The following is an 18,931-nucleotide window of genomic DNA, read 5'->3' as shown; positions in this document are numbered from 1 at the left end:
CGATTGTTCGCTCCCACGCCCCGCACAATAAATCACTTTTGCATTACAAAAAACACTCGCTCTTGGACTATATTTTGACACATTAAAGAGCAGCAGAACAATGGATAGATACTTTTATAAAAAGAAACTGAAAGAAACCGAAAGAAAAAACACCTTTGTCACCCTTTGGATGCCCATTTCCCATAGAGCTGGCCCTCGCCTAGCCCTACTTTTCCACTTTTGTGCCATTCTTTCAATGTCAACGCTGACACTTGACAACTCAATGCGATTGTCCTGGAGTTAGGGTATTTGGGGCTGCATTTGTATTAGAATAGTAGGCAAGGATTATTATTATATGATAGAGATACAGCGCCGGAAGAACTTTCACCTTTGTAGCAGCATAAGAAATGAGCATTTGATAAACAGCAACTGTCAGGCGGCAGCTGTTCAGCTGCTCCTTAAATATATATACAAATACAAATACATATATACATATACATATACATATATTTATATTTTAAGTGCATTGAAGGAGTTGTTGTTTAATAGATTTTTTGGCGCGCCGCTTTCTTGGTCAACTTTGTGGCAAGACAAAACGCGCCGCCGTCGCATCAATCAGTCCAACAAATTTGTACAAATTATAGGCTAAGGCTCGAGCCAAGGCGCTGTCCCTCTCCCTGCTCCCCCTCTCCCCACTCTCTCTCACTCTCTCTCTCTTCCTCCCTCTTCGTCTGTCTGTCTTTCTCTAAGGATGCACAGATTGATGGCGATTCTCAAGTTATGCGGGGGCTCAGCACTCGCTCGCATGTGGCTCATAATTCAGCTCTTTAAGAAGTTGTTACTTTAAACATTTATTTTTACACCTAAGGCGTGATGCGAACACCGCGATAGTCCCAAAAAAAACAAGGATTTAAAATAATAATAAAAGCAACAAAAATACAGTCAACTGGATAAGGGAAGAGTTGAGCTGACTGTTGAATACTCTGTCGATTGAAAGAGCTTTGTGAACGAAGTGAAGCCGATGCTGCGCAAAGAATGCTGGAAAAACTCATGTAATATTCATATAATTTAATTATATACTTAAGAAACTACTTTTGATCTACATAAATCGAAACTGAATTGAAGGCATTATTGATTCTTTGAATTATAAAATATTAGGTAATATTTATAGTAATATTTTTCAGTTTTTATTTAGGCTATATATAATATATAGTTGAGGTAAGGTTAGCTTTAGGTTAGTTCTCGTTTTGATAGAGGCTCTTTGATACAAGCAAGTTTGGTTATCTCGCTCTTATATTGAGATCTATGATATTTATTACTATAGAACATTTCTTATATACATACAAACATTCTTAATAGTTTCGCAAAGACTAGACTAGACTAGAGCAAAGACAGATAAACACACATATACATATATTCATATATGTAGATATACATACACATCTATGATATATATATAAAGTCTTTTACCCGTTACATTCTTCATAAGAAACCCGAAATACCCTTTGCTCCACATACCAAATCTCGAGTAGTGAAAATTCCCCACAAACTAAGAGTTAAAGCTGAACGCAATCAAAAAACTCCTTCGAAACGCTGAAGAAGAAGAAGAAGAAGATGGAAACGAGGTTTATTTGAATTTCAATAGGGCATTGGGCATTGGGCAATGGCAGCAGGAGATGCACGGGGGTCGCTGTGTGGGCGTGGTGTCTCGAGTTCATTATCCTGTTATGTGCATAGGGCGGCATTTTTGGCTTTCATCTTTTGGCTCGCTGCGCTCAGCTCTTGTTGGGGCACGCAACATTTGAAACGGGGCGTTATTAATTAGCATTATGAATTATTGATGCGCTCCGCAAGGCAAGAGGGGGGATCTACAGCTGTACCCCCCAGGCAAGACTACGAATTTCGATAGTCCCAACTATTTGCACTTGCGACAAAGAGAGCTGATCCGAAAATATATTGTCTGATATCTTCATTCGGCTGCAGAAGGATGCATAAATCCCAAACTGAGTGCGCGTACATCATGCCGTAGATCCCCACAGTCGGGGGCAGCTCAACTGTTGCTGATGCAGCAAAATATGTTCCAATTAGCGAAACTCAAATGCTTGGACAGCTACAGATACCACAAGGAACAGCAAGAGAGGCGAGAGAGAGAGAGAGGGAGAGGGAGAGCGAACGGAGTACCAAGAGTTGTCAAGACAACATCGCAAGGATGACGGCCGTTGGGCAGGTGCTGCGGGGCCGCGGGGTTAGTCCCGTGCAAAAGTTATTCGACTTGTCATATTAGGTTGTGATAAATGTAGTTACATACTCAATGTGATAACTTTGCTCGCCGATTGCTGCCGCCGGCGCTTAGGTAGGGCCACAGCCAAGTCGGCCCTAACGCCAAGTGCCAACTCCCAGCCTCATCATCATCATGATGATCTGCTTTGCCTTTTCCCAGATTTTGGAATCATTCAAAATGCTTTTACAACACTCGGGAAATTCCGAGAGCTGCATTTTTTCCACGTCTCTTTGTACTTTTATGGCTTTAACGACCTTCGCCTTTGACCCTGACTTTACAATTGAGACTCAAATACTTCGAGTAGAAAACCCCGAACAGATCCTCTGGCCAGCTCGCTGGCTGCTCTACCTGCCGAAGCTGACCTGTTTAGGTTGCTTAAGATTCCACCTGCCCACTGGGCGGCTGAGCTGGACAGCAAAGGATTAAAGCTCTACCTGTGCTCATTAGCAGGCCTATTCGCACATAATCTGGACAATTGGCATGAATCCTTCAGCCGTTTGTTGAGATTGGGAAACCAATAACATGTAGATCACATAGAGCTGATGACATTGTAGTACCTACCTACCACATGTACTAAATATACTAGGTATATTACATATACTCAATATACCACATACATATATTTGGGTATATAATATTATTTCCTGAGACCTCTTTAATCGCTGCTTCGACCACCCGTGCTGGCTTGCCTTAATTAAAGACTTGAGTGTGTTTGTTTTATGGCATTATTATTGCAACGGCCAGAGTCAGGTATACTTTAATCTCAAATATCAACAAAAACAGCTTCGCCTAGTGCTACTGGGCGTCTCCGCTTTCGCACTGCAATAACAAATTGTCAATTTCTCACCAATCCCAATTTTAAATTTCTCTAATACACTGTTTTCTCTCTTCAGCATATTTTGGCACTCTAATTGCCCAGCACTTGAGTGGTTTTTACTATGAACCATGACAACAGGAACAAAACACCAACAACATTTGCCAACACGTGCCCCAGTGGCCGTTGCCAGAGACGCAAGAGCTGGCACGTAGCAAAGGAGAATATATATAAATATATATATATAAGACAGTCCATACACACACACATACATATATGAATGCCTGTCTGTGTTGTTGTTCCTGTTTTTGCCAGAGATCTCGCATTGAAATTCCATAACACGTACTGCGAACGTCTGAGATGTTCTTTGATGGATTATATGGATTTTGCTCATAAAGTTGAAGTAAGGCAAAAATTAATATCGCAAAAGCGGCAAATAGTTTTTGAAGTATCCAGTAAATAAAATGCATATTTTTATATGGGGTATACCAAGCTGTAAGAGTGTGTATGTAACAGACAAATGACATATAGTTTTAGATAGATAATTTATATGTGTGTGGATTTTCAAATAAATTGTGGTATATGGATACTGCATGAGTATATATCAAGACTTATACGGTATGAAGACATGTATCATATCATTACACATATGCCTTCATTATTAATCTGCGGTAGCCTATATATAGTAGTAACTCTAAAAGCTAAGGAGTTCCTCCCTTTCAAGCTTCATAGCTACTATTTACAGTATTACAGAATCTATAACTCATGAGTAAAGCCTTTGCATGAGAGTTATTTCAGACTATAATATATTTAAGACGTGTAACATTCAACATACAATGGGATATACAGCGTAAATGAACTCAGGAACTATAGAACCAATCAAGAAAATATTTGTTTTGAATACATTTCTGTAGTGAACTATGCATTTTAAACTTGTAGTATTATAGTACATGCATATATATATTCACACACCATGTGAGCTCAGATACTATAAAAGTTAGCTTGAACAAAATTTAGTATTTAGCTTCTACTAAGTTTCGCAATACTTGAAGTGTATTACATATCTCTAAAATGTGCTTATATTTCCTGTTCTGAACTGGTTCGCCTATATGGACTCGGGAGCTACTGGAACTATTGATAGTTAAAGCTAAATATGATATTACTATTAGTAACTACCATGCATATTCCAGTAACTTAGGCTTACTTAAGAACTTAAATTTTTTTACATTTTTACAGGGTATACACTTAAGATATATTTGTGGCTCCTAACTTGTCTACAGAGTGGCTGCACTTCGAGCATGTGAAACTAGAATTCATATTTTTGCTAAAGTCTTCAGTGTTTAGGATTTGTGTCTAGACTGCGATTCTCATCTCTTTCATATTTATCTCCCTCTCTCTCTCTCTCTCTCTCTCTTTGTCTCTTGCTCCCTCCTTTCAGCTTCTCTCGCTTCTTTATCTGTGTTGGATGTCATCAATCTGCGGTGGCGGTTGACGCTTTGCAGCGAGTTTGTCAAACACTCGGCAAAAATTTCACACAGGGCAAGGGCAGCGGGGCAGCTGCGCTGCGCTGGGGGGGAACGCGTGTATTTGCATAAAAATCACCAAGACGCATCTGCAATGCGTTTTATTGTTGCTGTTTTCGTTTTTGTTTTTGTTTTTTTTTTGGAGCTGGCCAAGCGAGCGCCCAAAGGGGCCAAAATGGGCGGACAGAGCTGAACTGATCGATCGATTGTTGTTGTTGTTGTTGCTGTTGCTGCTTGCCCAGTCTGCGGCTTGGCCAAGTTGTTCGAGCCCTGGCCCGTTGCCCGTTGCCCCATAAATCATGCGCTGTAATTACCCGTTGGCGCAGGATGCAACGCATAAGCCACGCGCAGCACCAGTTCAAGAGTTTATCGCGTAATCCTTTTAACTGTAGCCCTCTCTCTCTCTCGCTCAGCTGCCCCTCAGAGCGCACCCAAGTAAACACACAAGCGAAGAAGAGTAAAAAAGGATTGCGCCACGCAATGATCAAACATTTAAGCAGAATCCCTTTGAAGTGCGCCCACACAGTAAATATATATATATTCATATACATATACATATATACATATGTATGTATGTCTGTCCTATGTCCATATTTGTTTTGATATGCATGCAAGTGCCACAACTCATCTCACTTATATCTCGCGCTATAATGTGACTCTACCCATATAAAGATGTCCTTTATCCTTTGGCCCTCATATTGCATTGTGATTGTATCCTTTCATCGAGCGCAAACACTTGAGCGCCGCAAATATTATGAAATGCAACCTCATATCATGCATCAAGGCGCAGGCACTCACACAAATGCATCGCTATATGTACATGTATATACAATATAGATGCACCGTCTCTTAGACAGTTCTAGGAATACGTCTATTGACCTCTTCTCTAACTGATTCTTTACGCACTTGAAGTGCCTTGCCCAGACCGCGCCTTGCCTTCTGCCAAGCCGGGCAATCAGCGCAACGCAACCGCAAAACCTCAGCGATAAACTGTCAAATGAAATCAAGTCGCTGCCCTACCTCGGGCTGCATTCTAGTTGGGGTCCCTTGGCTATGTGAGCAGTCCTCTCTTTTTATTGATGCTTAGCTAAACTTGTATTAGACTGCCTAGCTATCTATATGAGATCTTATGTGGCACTCCTTCAGAAACATATGCATATACATATATCATACTCCAGATGCTACAATATAGATTTATTTATAATTTTTCTATACATATTTCTATTCTGTATCTATAGATCCATTTTTATCTCGATCTATTTACTTATGTATATGTCATCTATGTATCTGTATATTCTTCTATTTAGCTCCTTATCTATTTCTCTGTAATCTGTATATCTATCTATCCGCTACATTGATAACAGAATCTCTATGTATGTAGATGGTGTTTTACTCATCGAAAATAAATCTACCATCTTTTGATCTACCCATCTAATGTCTCATATATAAGTTATACACCTATCTATCAAATTATCTATCTTTCTATTTGTCATTTATTCATCTTTCTGTATCTGTATATACTCATCTACATATGTGTATACATATTTATCATCTACTATATATTCAGTTCTACCTATTTAACATCTCTTGAGTCTTCTATACATCTATATCTCAATATCTATATCTATAATATATAGATAGATCTATAATATACATATACATCTATTCATATATCTCTATATCTATAGTCATATATTTATATATTTCTCTACTTCTCTTCTCATCTTTCGATTCTCATAGTCTTCACCTATCTATTCATCATACGTCCATCTATTACTCTATCCAGTTCGTTTCTCTACCCACAAAAACTCTTTTACTCCTCTTTAAAGTGTATACAATGTAGACTTGTTATTTTATAGCACTTGCATTTTTATTCCTGTTTTAATTTTTCCACTTCCCATACGGGTTTGACCAAAAATAAAAATATAAAAAAAATCTCCAGCAAAAACGAAAAAAAAAAAAACGTGAAAGAAGATGTTGATGATGATGCCTGGGCTCGAGTGCTGTCAGGTTTTGTCAATTATCAGGTGCAGCAGTCGCTGCAGCAGCCCCAGTCCTCCAAGCCCCTCTGCACAGAGCTGGCAGCTTGAAGCGTGCGAAATTTTCATTCATAAATGTTGCATTCAACTGGTTGCAGTTGCCTCGCTGTATCTCTCGCTCTTTCTCTCCCCCTCTCCCTCCCTTGCTGTATGTGGAGCTAAACGGGGCAACACTGAGTGCATTCAAATGAGTTTCGAATGAGTCTGGCATGAGTCTTGGATGAGACTTAGATGAGCCTCTGCACTGTGCCATGCCTTGTGGCGCCATGCAGCGCAACTGATGCAACTGCAACTGCAACGGGAACTGCCACTGCCACTGCCATTGCCATTGTTGCAAGCCGCTTTTATTCATGCTCAACTGTAGCCAAATTAATTTCACATTTTGCATTTGTTTTGTGTCAATATTTGGACTAGCCATGAAATTTAATGACCACATCGAAATTCCTTTGCAACTGAATTGCATTTAGTTCTGGTCGCAAGGTCAAGTTTTGTCCCCGAGTTGACATCTGCAACCATCTGGCCGAGCAAATCTCGCTTGGCTCGCTGGCCAGCTGTTTGACTACTGCATTCGCATTCGTTGCACAGTAGCCCGACCACCGCGTGTTGCTACCGACTCGACTCGCTCGTCTCCTATTGCCCAATGTGCCGTGCCTAATCTGCAGGGTAATCGATGCCAATGCCAAATGGCATGTGCCTCCGTGCGTTTCATCTTTCACATTGTCTCTTTGCAAATGCACTTGCAAAAAAGCGAGGAGAAAACCCAGACATATAAATGGGAAATCCAATATGAAAAGGCACATTAAAAAATATAGGTATTTATATATATATATGTATATTATACTCATAAAATCTAAGAATGTTTGAAATCAATTAAACTAGCAGACTCTCGCCTTTATTTGAGTAAAGTAAAAGGGATCTACATTACATATCCTATCCAGCATCCACTTACCAAAATGTATGGTATATAGTTAGTTAGATATCATGTTATGTCTGAAAATATCAAAAATGAACCATTTATACAGTTTATATGATGATGATAAATATAGTTTATATGATAAAAATCTCAGTTCTTTGTACATAAAACGCAGCTATGCAGCTGCTCGAGTTTTCTGTTGCTCAAATAGTTTACGAGTTAGAAAGGAAAACAAATTTTATATGTAGATAAAAATAATATTTCAACAAGTAAGAATGTGATAATCGGGCGTTACCAACTGCAGAATACACATTCATGATGCGATTTGACATGACCCCCATATTAATTATATTTTTGCTTAAGTCAATAGTGAATTTGCAGTTTCTAGCTCTAAAACTGTAGGAAATCTAATTTTTGAGAATTTGCCACACCCCCATGGGCGTATCACATTCATAACATCTTATTGATTTTAGGCTGTTAACCCGTGTATATATTCCAAACTTCAACACTCTAGCACTAGCAACAAAAATTACTCGAGTCTCGATAATAATCAAAAATCGCGATAAATTGAAAAAAAAATCGATCCTCTTAAAAAAAATCGTTCTCGATAAATCTCGATGATTTGAATTTCTGTGTAAATCGATAGATCGAAGTTAAAGTTACAATCAAACCAAAAACTCACTAATTTTTGACTATTTTCTATTCACCTATTTCTCATAGAAAATATCGCTAAGTGTATAATACTTTTGCACTTGTCCTATCGAATTTCCATTAGCGAAAACTGCTGCCAACCCTCAACCAGCGGTCGCCGTTAATATTTGCGTGATATAATGTTTATTCTTGTTGTTGTTGCTGCTGTTGATATTTTAGCTGCATTGTTGTTGGCCCATAGCCATGATGCGAGTTAATTGAAATCCAGCACCGAAATCAATTGGCCACCCAAAAACAAAATTGCTGGCATAATTTTGATTTGAATTTAATGACTTTATTTACCAACGATGCAGAGCGAAGAAGATGAACGACGAAGATGAATCTCTCCCATGACGGCGCATCGATGCGATGTGGATTTGTGCAGCTGGCGGCGCACTGTTCCAGGAGCTGGACATTGGGTGCGTGTCTTCGCTGCAGCAAAGCAACAATTGAAATTTTTGCCTGTTTTCGAAAATTGCATTTTAATCAAGTCTAATTAAAATGAGTTTAGCGCATTTCCTGTGAGGTCTGCCAGATCAGTGGGGATCACTTAAGGCTGCCTTCTTGGCCGTTCGGGACGAGATCTTAATAAGATTTTAACTAGCCAGTTCCGCAAAGCGGCTGCGTCGCACAGCATTGGCATATCGTGAGAGTTGAAATAAAGCTATCAACACTTGGCCAGAATTGAGCCACGATCGCCAACGCATATTGGCCAATTCTCGATATCTCATTCTCTCTTGCATTCCCCCTCTCTCTCTCTCTCTTCCTCTCTCACTGTTTCTCGTCACGCGTGTCCAGTCAATCAACAATCGCGCGCGGGCATTCAAAATAGCAGCCATGCACGCAAATTGCGGCCACAGTGAAAGTTTAACACGCGTCAAGCAGATGTCTGCGGAGCAGAAAGAGATGGAGGGGCTAGAGGGAGAGAGACAGAGAGGAAAAGAAGAGGGACCCAGCAGCACGGCTTTTATAAAAAGTTACTTAAGCTGATGTTTAACAACTTCCTGCACTTCCGCTGCAATATATCTTGAGATCTTGCCCCAAGAGATATTCAGGGTAGAGGGAGAGAAAAATTTCAGGCTATAATATACATATAATATATAATACAAATATATATTTATGTATATTTATATATTATATTTTAATATATATTACAGTTTTGACCAGAAATAATATATAAATATATACATATATAATAAATATTATATAATATAATTGATGAGCAGTAATAGCAGCGTCCATCTAAAGCTGTCTGCCTATGCGAATCAGATCAACTGTAACTGTAGTACTACTTTCAAGTGCTCTCTCTAGATCTCTCTCAGCTCAGCTCTCTATGAACAGAATATCGTCTAGTTGCGACAAGTCTTTGTGCTGAGCATTTCAGCAGGATACTGGATATCGACTGAGATCGATAGTCAGATTAGATCGATATAATGATTTGGCCAGCTTAGTGCCTGGATCTAAATATTATCAAAAATCTATAGGAAGTTCGACAAAAGCAGCGGCAATTGTAACTTAAAGACGGACAGCTTTATTTTCAAATATAACCGTATAAGTAAGCTTATAAAAGTTTGTCTGGGGACTAGAATTTTCGTCGGTATAACCCTACAGACGCTATATGTAAAGTCGTTATAACCGGATTCTACTGTACATGAAAAATTTTGTGAATTTATTTTTTTATTTATTTATAAGGAACACTTTATTTTATATCAGTATTTACACAAGTGTGAGTGATTTACATGTGAAAGTTAAGAGTACAGGCCATAAACCTTTTCTGCTTAAATGTTAATATTATTTGTTCAGGAAATTTAATTACATTTAGAAACATTATTTTTGAAGGAAAAGTATAAACAAAAACCTCGTAAATTGACTTAAAGACTAAAAACTTAAAATTAAAATTAAGACTAATTGCTTATTGCTTATAAGGGTTCATTACTGTTTTGTAAATGTAGGTAAGATGAATAACTACAACGGGTTACAAAATTTGTGTGCAACTTAGTCAATCTATCTGACGCTAGTTCGACTCTGGCAATATAGTGTAGCTCCGCAGTAGGGTAATGCCACGGGAGATTAAATATTCTTTTTAATATTTTGTTTTGCAAGACTTGGATTTTACAGATATGAGACTTAGCTATATCAGCCCAAACCGGAGCCCCGTAAAAAATTGTGGACTGGAAAATTGATCTAAATAGGTACATTTTATTTTCTAAACTTAGTCGAGAGTTCCTATTTATGAATGGATATAACACTTTAATTAATATATTTGTTTTTTTAATAATAAATTGGACGTGATCAGAAAAAGTTAATTTTTTTGTCTAACAAGACACCAAGATATTTAACATTGTTCTCCCAGTTAATGTCTACTTGGCTTAGATTAATAGGATGTAGAGGAATATAATTATTTTTCCTATTTCTTGTAAAGTATATTGCTTGGGTTTTTTCCGGATTTATAAGAATTTTCCACTTAGTAAAGTACGCAACTAGAACGTTAAAGGCTGCTTGGAGAGAATCTGAGATATCGGTTGCCAGTTTACCAGAGCAAAGGATTGCCGTATCATCAGCGAAAATGGATGCCGTGCATCCACTTAAAGCAGGGAAGTCGGATGTATAGATATTATATAATATTGGGGAGAGGCAGGATCCTTGCGGGCAACCTGCAGGAATATAACTTGCACGTGAATGAGCATCGCCTATGTACACTGTAAAGAATCTGTCTTTCAAGAAACTGCGTATTATTTTAATAATCTGCAATGGGAAATGTAAGAGGTTCATTTTGTACACAAGTCCTTCATGCCATACAGAGTCAAAGGCCGCTTTAATGTCTAGCAAGACCATACCCGTAGATTTGGAACTACTAAAATTGGCCTTGACAATTTTTTTAATTCTACCCAGAGGATGAATGGTATTGTGTTCACGACGGAAGCCATACTGAAGAGGCGAAAGGACATTATTACTTTCAGTAAAGTCAACTAATCTTTTCTTAATGACTTTCTCTAGGATTTTACTGACTGATGAAAGCAGACTTATTGGTCTATATGATGTAGGGCATTCAGGAGGCTTGTTTGCCTTTAAGATGGGAATGACTTTAGAGATCTTCCATTTATGTGGAAAATATCCGAGGCGTAGGCACTCATTAATAAGGAATGAAAGAAATTTGACTCCTTTACGAGGGAGGGCTTTTAGGCACACATTTTCAATGTTATCCAGACCTGGAGTCTTCTTGGATTTAAGCTCTTTTAAAATCGAAGATACCTCATGGACATTTGTCAGGTATGATTCGTCGTGGTCAACAGGCAGGGAGTCCAATAACCCCGTGAAACTGTTGACCTCAGAGCTAGTGGATGGATCACCGAGGTTAGCTGAGTGCGAATGGTTCAAGGCGAACAATGATGCTAATAGTTCGACTTTCTTATCGGCACTTACGAAATTTTGCTGATTGTGTGTGAGTGTGGGTATTCCACTGTATTTCTTCTTGATGACTTTTGAAAGCTTCCAAAAGGGGGAAGAATTTTTTTCTAGCGAGGATAAGAGATTATTCCAGTTCTCGTTTCTGAGTTTGGATAATTCAATATTAACTAGTTGGCTGAACCATCTAACTAGAGTCAGATCACATATATTTCTGCGTCTCAACCAATTTCGACGGTGCCTGTTTCTAAGTTTTATTAGAGAGATTATATTAGGAGGTAGAGCTTTGGGAGAAGATTTGATTTCTCTTTTAGGAATACTGTGCTCTTTAGCTGCAACGATCACTAAGCTAAACCAATTTATTAAATTGTCTATGTCGTCCTGCGAACTAGCGGGGAAGGAGTCGCAGTCTGGTAATAGTCGGTTGATTGTTCTACCAAACACAGTCCAGTTTGCGTTTTTGATATCATAGAAGAATTTTTTAACTTTAGTGTAATTTGAGTGCAGTATTGTTTGGACAGGGAGATGATCCGAGCCTAGATCATTTATTGCTATAGTATTGGATAACAGTTGACAGTTGTTTGAAACAAATAAGTCTAGCGTAGACGATTGATATCTAGCACTCGCTGGTACATAAGAGTGTTCATTAGGGAAATGAACTGTAAGTCCACGAGATAATGAGAAGTTGTACAGCAATGATCCCCAGACATTTGCTCGGTTACAGCCCCAGAGCCTGTGTCGGCTATTAAAATCTCCTCCTAACACTAAGTTTCCAGGAGTGCGGGTTAATAGTCGCAAATCATTTGTAAAGATTTGTTTTTGAAGGTGGTCCGCTCGACCACCACCAAAATAACAGCAAAACAGTGAAGTGCAGGTAGTTCCGTTAATGGTAATATTTATGCCAATAGATTCGATTAAATTTGTGTTAGGGAGGGGAAGCAGGGTATGGCGAATAGATTTTTTTAATAATAATGGCAACCCCTCCTCCTCTTCTACTAGATCTGTCACATCTGTAACAAAAGTAGTTATTGTTTTTAATTGATAATGAGCTGTTAAGCCAGGATTCAGTTAGTAGACAGATATCTACATTTTCTCTATTTAAGAAAGCAAAAAGCTCATCTTTCTTATTTTTAACGCCTCTAGCGTTCCAAGTTATAATTGAGAGATGATCAAACATTATGTACGAACTTGCATGCCAATGATGTTATTAATTCGAATTGGTCTGCCTTGGTCTTGCAGTTTCTTAAGTTTTTTATAAGCTCAAATGTAAGGGACTTGATCTCCTCCAAAGAGAAAAGATCCTTGTTGACATTAGGAGTGTGATTGCCATTATGGTTAACCCATCTGGCGCTTGAATGAAAATTTGATTTACTTAGCGTATTAGGGAACGCATTGGAGTAATCAAGCTGTGGTGGCAAAGAAATATTAGTACGATTGGGTCTTACTTGATGCGACCGATATTGAGATCTTAGATTTAGGTAACTAATCCTACTAGGGCAGTTAGCGTCGTTGGATTTATGTGAACCATTACAGTTGGCACATTTAACAGTAGATCCATCCGGACATTCAGCGGTTTTGTGAGGTCCAGCGCAGTTAGAGCAATACGACTTCACGGCGCAGCGGTTTGAGCCATGACCAAACATTTGGCAGTTGTAGCATTGAGTTATTTGGTGACTGGATTTCTTTTGATACTCCCACTTCACTCTTACATAGTTGATAACTGAGTGGTTTTTTCTAAGCTCATTGAGTGTGATGGATTTTTTGGTGAAGAAGACCACGTATAGAATTAGGACAGTGTTGTTTGGTCTTTTTCGCTGAACCAGTTTAACATCTAGACAGTTTAGACCAAGACCGATAAGCTCATTTTTTAATGAAGAGGGATCCATTTTATCTAGCCCCAACAGCAGTGCTTTGTATGGCCTGTCATTTTTATCGGCGTAGGAGAAATATTCAAATTTTCCATGCATTACACTGCACGCGGCTTTATGGTCATTTATATCGACGCAATGGAGCTTGATTCCAATTGAAATCTTTTTGATGGAATATTTAGTGCAATTAATTTGTTTGCAGATATTATGAATTTGATCCACTGTGCATTTGAGGACCGTTATTGGGGGAACATACACTTTGTTTTTAGAACTGATTTGCTCGAGCTCATCTTCATTCTTATCAGTGATTTCGATCTCGTCGTTTGGTTGTATTAGTGTTTGCAACGGCGAGTAGTAGTTTTTGTTGGCGTTTGGTCGCTGACCAGTGTCTATTTTTAGCGCAGTGCGCTTTACTTTGGGCGACATAACGGTGTCCCCTGGAGATAAAGTTCGTTTTGTTCTTTTAATCGTGGACTTGTTTTTATTTTTATTTTCTTTGACAAGCTAATCCTTAGGTACGTGCGTACAGTAAGAGAGCTAGCACAAGACTGATTTTGTGAATTTAATAAAAAATATAGCTGAATTGTAGCCTCTTCCTAATTTTTTTTTTTATTTTTTATTCTTTTTATTTTTATTATTATATTATTATTTTTTTGTATATACAATAAAGTGCTGGTAATTTTATTTTTTTTTTTTAGACAATATTTTTTTTTTTTAATCGTTTTTTAGCTATTACTTTTATCACTTAATGCTAGTGGCCTGTGGCGCTACTATTATCCTGAACCCAGCTGTATATCGTGTATATTTTGCACTCTGCATTATCTAAATCCTATTTTTAGCTTTCAAAAACAATGCACTTAAAGCAAGGCCCAAATCAGGATGAGTCTTAGATCATTAGATCATTAGAGCGCTTAAATGACAATTTAAAGAGCTAAGCGACACGTTCCAGCACTTTGCTAAGCGCTGATCCATCACAAGGAGAAACCGAGAGAGGGAGAGAGGAGTGGAGTAGAGATGGCGGGCCATAAAGATCATAGTTGCGATAGAGTCTGGTGTAAATTTCCACAAAATGCGATGACCAAACACAAAAGGCACAACGCCAACAATGAAATATGAAAATTATTAAAACTACACCGCAGGATAACGATGCCTCCTGCCAGATACCAGAGAGATAAACAACACAAATGAAACGCGAAAGGAAAAAGTAAATGGAGAAATAATAATAAAGAATAAGACACTAGTAAAAAACTATATTTTGTGTGTTTTCTCTGTGTTCTCTTGAAGGAAATTAATGCGCTATTAACGACCGCAGGATCCTGGGGGTAAGGCATCGAGCAAACCCTCAGGATCTCTCCGAGGAGCTCGCACACAAAATGCTTTGTCATTCGGCTTAGGTAAAAGTAGCTAGCCGAACATGAAGTTGTTAGAAGTCCGAGTGCTATTTGTGCCGCAACGCGTTAAAAAAGTCATAAATTTCATTGACTTTATCCAGCGCGAGCAATCAAATATATATATATGTGTATATATAAAATATATATATGTATATGTATTTCATATTTAATTCTATTGTTCGACTTTAAGCCTTTCTCGAGTAAGGAAAAATCATGCGGGGCATATTACTTACACATTTCAACTGCCCCAACTCTTGCTCAATTTCATTTGCAATTGTCAGATTTTCCTCTTCTACTTCTTCTTCTCATTTTTTCGATGGAATTAAGTGACATAAATCGTGTTGACTTAGGCAACCCAATCGATACTTATCAGTGGAGTAGTTTTGGAGTACATTAGTTGAACTTTGTACTTAAGTTTCCTCTTCTTTATTATATGTTGTGTGGTCTTATGTGGGTGTCCTCATCGTGAATTGTCCTGCATGAGGTCTTATAGCCTAATACGCTTATGATCTCAAACTCAATTGTCAGCTGTGCAGGGGCGAGCCAACTGCTGCTGCAGCTACTTTGGGCCGCTCTTTAGCCAGCAATTGAACTAAAGTTGGAGCAGAATATAATCAATGGTAAGAGTATTTTATTGACTATATTATTAAGAGCTATAGAGTCATCAGACTTAAAGGACAGATTTTCTGCTTCAGGCATATTTAAAGAGACAGCTAAAATGTCTAGTAGGGCATGCCCCTTTTATTGATTTCAGGCATTTATATTCAACAGGACTTAGCTCATATTATTGTTGTTAAGTATACTATTCAGTTAGAGAAAGTCAATTGAAATTCCTTCACTGAACATTAGTGTATGAGTACATATATAGTACTTTATCATATAGTCCTTTATCAATGTAAGACCCTTAGGGTATATCTCAAGCCTATTTAAAGTGTTATTTCGGGGCATAACGACTTTGTGAAACTGTATGCAACTGAAAAAGAAACGTCTCAGCTCATAGTCCAGCTCATAAGTAGATTGAACTGTACTACTAGACGATCTAGTCATATCCTTCCGTGCGTCTGTTCGTTTATCCATTTTGCAGTACGTCCGTTTACCCGTGCGTCTACCCATCAGCTAGTCTGCTCATCCGCCCGTCTTTCGTTCCGACTGTCCATTCGTATAAACTCAACGATCTCTGGAACCACAAACGCTAGAGTCTTGAAATTTTAGATATGTTTTACCTATAACATATAGTACGAATTAAACAAATTTACGCTGTATTCATCCGTAAATAAGTGCATGAATTCAGTTGGTGATCTTTAGCTCTCTTATAGACAGAGATCCGAAATCTGATTATGGTTTCCGGAAGTAATTGATATGCTGAAAGCTATAGAGCTGAGTTACTCAGAAAAAAGTCTTATAATAAATATAATTTAAAAATTTTTTAAAGAGTTTTCAATTTAGATTTGTTATCTATTTCCCTTTCGACAACTCTATAAGGAATACTAAAATTATATTATTAAAAAACTTTTTTTTTTTAGTAGCTCAGTTCTGAATCAAAGTTCCTGAATGAATGTTCTAACACATTCTACAAATATTTACTCATATGAATATATGATATTTACTATCACTTAAGCTTAAGTCACTTTAGTTCTACCAAAGAAATCTTCTGCATTTTGACTATGCGTCTTCACCTTAACTAAGTACCCTCAGCAAATGCGAAATGAGCTCGATTTCAGTTTGAAGTCAGTTGGCTTTGAACTGGATTCAAACATCGCGCAGAACGTCCATTGCGTCCATGCCTGGAGGACGGCTGGCCGGTCAGTCAGATCAGGTAATATGGCTCAACACCAATTTAGACACTTCATGCATCTTGTTAGCCCCGCTGCACTGCCGTAATGTGATATGCTGCCCAAAGGGCAAAGCCCATTCGAGAGGATGGAGCCGAGTCCATGGAGGAAGTGCTAAGGGAGCTGCAAAACAAAAGGCTGTTAAGCGTATTGATTTCAATATTAATCGGCTGCACATTGGCGTATATCACCAGCCAAAAGATGCAGCTCAAGATACAGATGCAGCTACAGCTACAGCTACAGATACAGATACAGTCTGAAGACTTTTTGCTCTGTGTGTAATGGTCCTTGCTGCGCTTTGTCTTATAATTGGATTTAGATTAATTGCATCTGCTTCGCATCGACAGAGAATGAAACGAAGAAAAAAAATAAAAACGCGCATGAAAAATTACATCAAAAAAGGCAAACAGAAACAGATAGCAGAAAAAAACAACAACAACAAATAAATTTCGCTTTGTTTTCTAAAGAAAATTGAAATTGTAACAGTGAGCCGCACAGTGGGCTATACATATACAACAATTTTTGTTATATTTTTGAATTTTTTTTTCAGCGGAATTCGATATTTGTGCGCTGGCGTGTGCTACTCGTCTTCCACCCGCTGCGCCTGTCGCTCCATCACCACGAACCGCAAATTCATTAACTTTGTTTGTTTTCCACCAAAGGAGCGCAAATCCCTGGAGCTATCTTTATTTATTTGTTTTCATTTTGTTTTCTGTCTTCTGTTTACTTTTTTCTCTCTAATTTATTTTGCATAATTTTGCGGGTCTTAAGCCATGGGGCACCCATCATTAATTAGGCACAGATCAATCTAAACTGAACAGATTTTCACTAGCTCTCACTCGTGCTGCCCTACTCACCACACTCTTTCCCTCTCCCTCTCTCTCTCTCTCTCTTGCTCTCTCTGTCTGTGCTCTGCGGCACTTGAGCTGTCATGTTACTTTTAATGATAATTGCTGCCTCACAACTCATTTCTCACTGTGATAAATACGCTTCGCGCTTCAGCCAAGATCAACCCAACAGCAACAGCAACAAGAAGATCTTGATCATAATCATGATCACAATCGCGTTGACATTCATGTCGTCCAACTGGCTTCCTCTCTCATTTGTCTGCACCCAAAAAAAAAAAAAAAAAAAAAACTGTCAACACGCATGAGCTTTAAGCACTCCAGCAAGGCATGCCAATGCACTGACTATATATACCATATATACTCTCTATATATGCCTCCTATATACCACATACTGTAGACCTCATACATGACCTAGGCCATAAAAGAAATCTCTCTCTCTCTCTATATATATATATATTTTATATGTGACATATATATGGATCGTCACGTTTGTCAGTTCCCCAAAAAATCTCACCCAGCTTTATGGCCGCCTCACAAATGCCCAGCCAGCAGCAGCAACAGCTTTTCGCTGCACTGAAGCTGCCACAATTTGTCTTTATGGCAAAGGCCCAAAGCGCTTTCAAGGCGACCTCACAGCATCAACTCTGTGGCCATCTCCATCCTGCCTTGCAGCCAGCCAGAGATCCAGCCATCGATCCAGCCTGCCTGCCTGCCATAAAGCATTTAAACATTTTGCGACTTGTTAGCAATTAATTAAATAGATCGCCGCAGCCTGTGGCAACCACTTGAGCTGCGTCTAAAGACGCGTCTTGTCATTACTCTTCGGCCAGAGCACTCACAAAATGTCCCCATCGATACATGAGGGGGCACAGCAGACACAAAACACCTCCTTGATGCTGCCCTGGCTTAATTACCGCAACACCGCATTCAATTTTTATGGAGGACACACGCCCCATACGGCGGCATTTGCATGCCAAACGTAACGATCTGGCAACGCTTCAGCGGCGGCGGCTGCTCCTGCTGCTGCTTCTTCTTCTTCTTGGGCGCGCTTCAAACGTGGCCGCTGAATAAAATTTTTGTTCACTACTTTTGAATGCTCTGCGTCAGGGTATTAAAATTTTGCCATCGATTCTGAAGCTTATTCGAATGATTTATGTATAATCAGCATCTAGTCTTTGCTTCTGTTAGATATTCTCATAAAGAGTCGGATTGCAGTTGTAGAAAAGGTTAATAGGAAGACACTCAGTCAGACTGCTTGAAGACATTCCCAGAAACAAATCCCAGAGAGAATCATTGCTAGTCCGCCATATGGAAGAGCTTAAAAAAAATATATACTGTATGAACTGTA

Source organism: Drosophila mojavensis, unplaced genomic scaffold (genome assembly GCF_018153725.1).
Source record: "Drosophila mojavensis isolate 15081-1352.22 unplaced genomic scaffold, ASM1815372v1 contig_136, whole genome shotgun sequence".
NCBI classification, from domain to species: domain Eukaryota; kingdom Metazoa; phylum Arthropoda; class Insecta; order Diptera; family Drosophilidae; genus Drosophila; species Drosophila mojavensis.
This window is presented reverse-complemented; position numbering follows the sequence as displayed.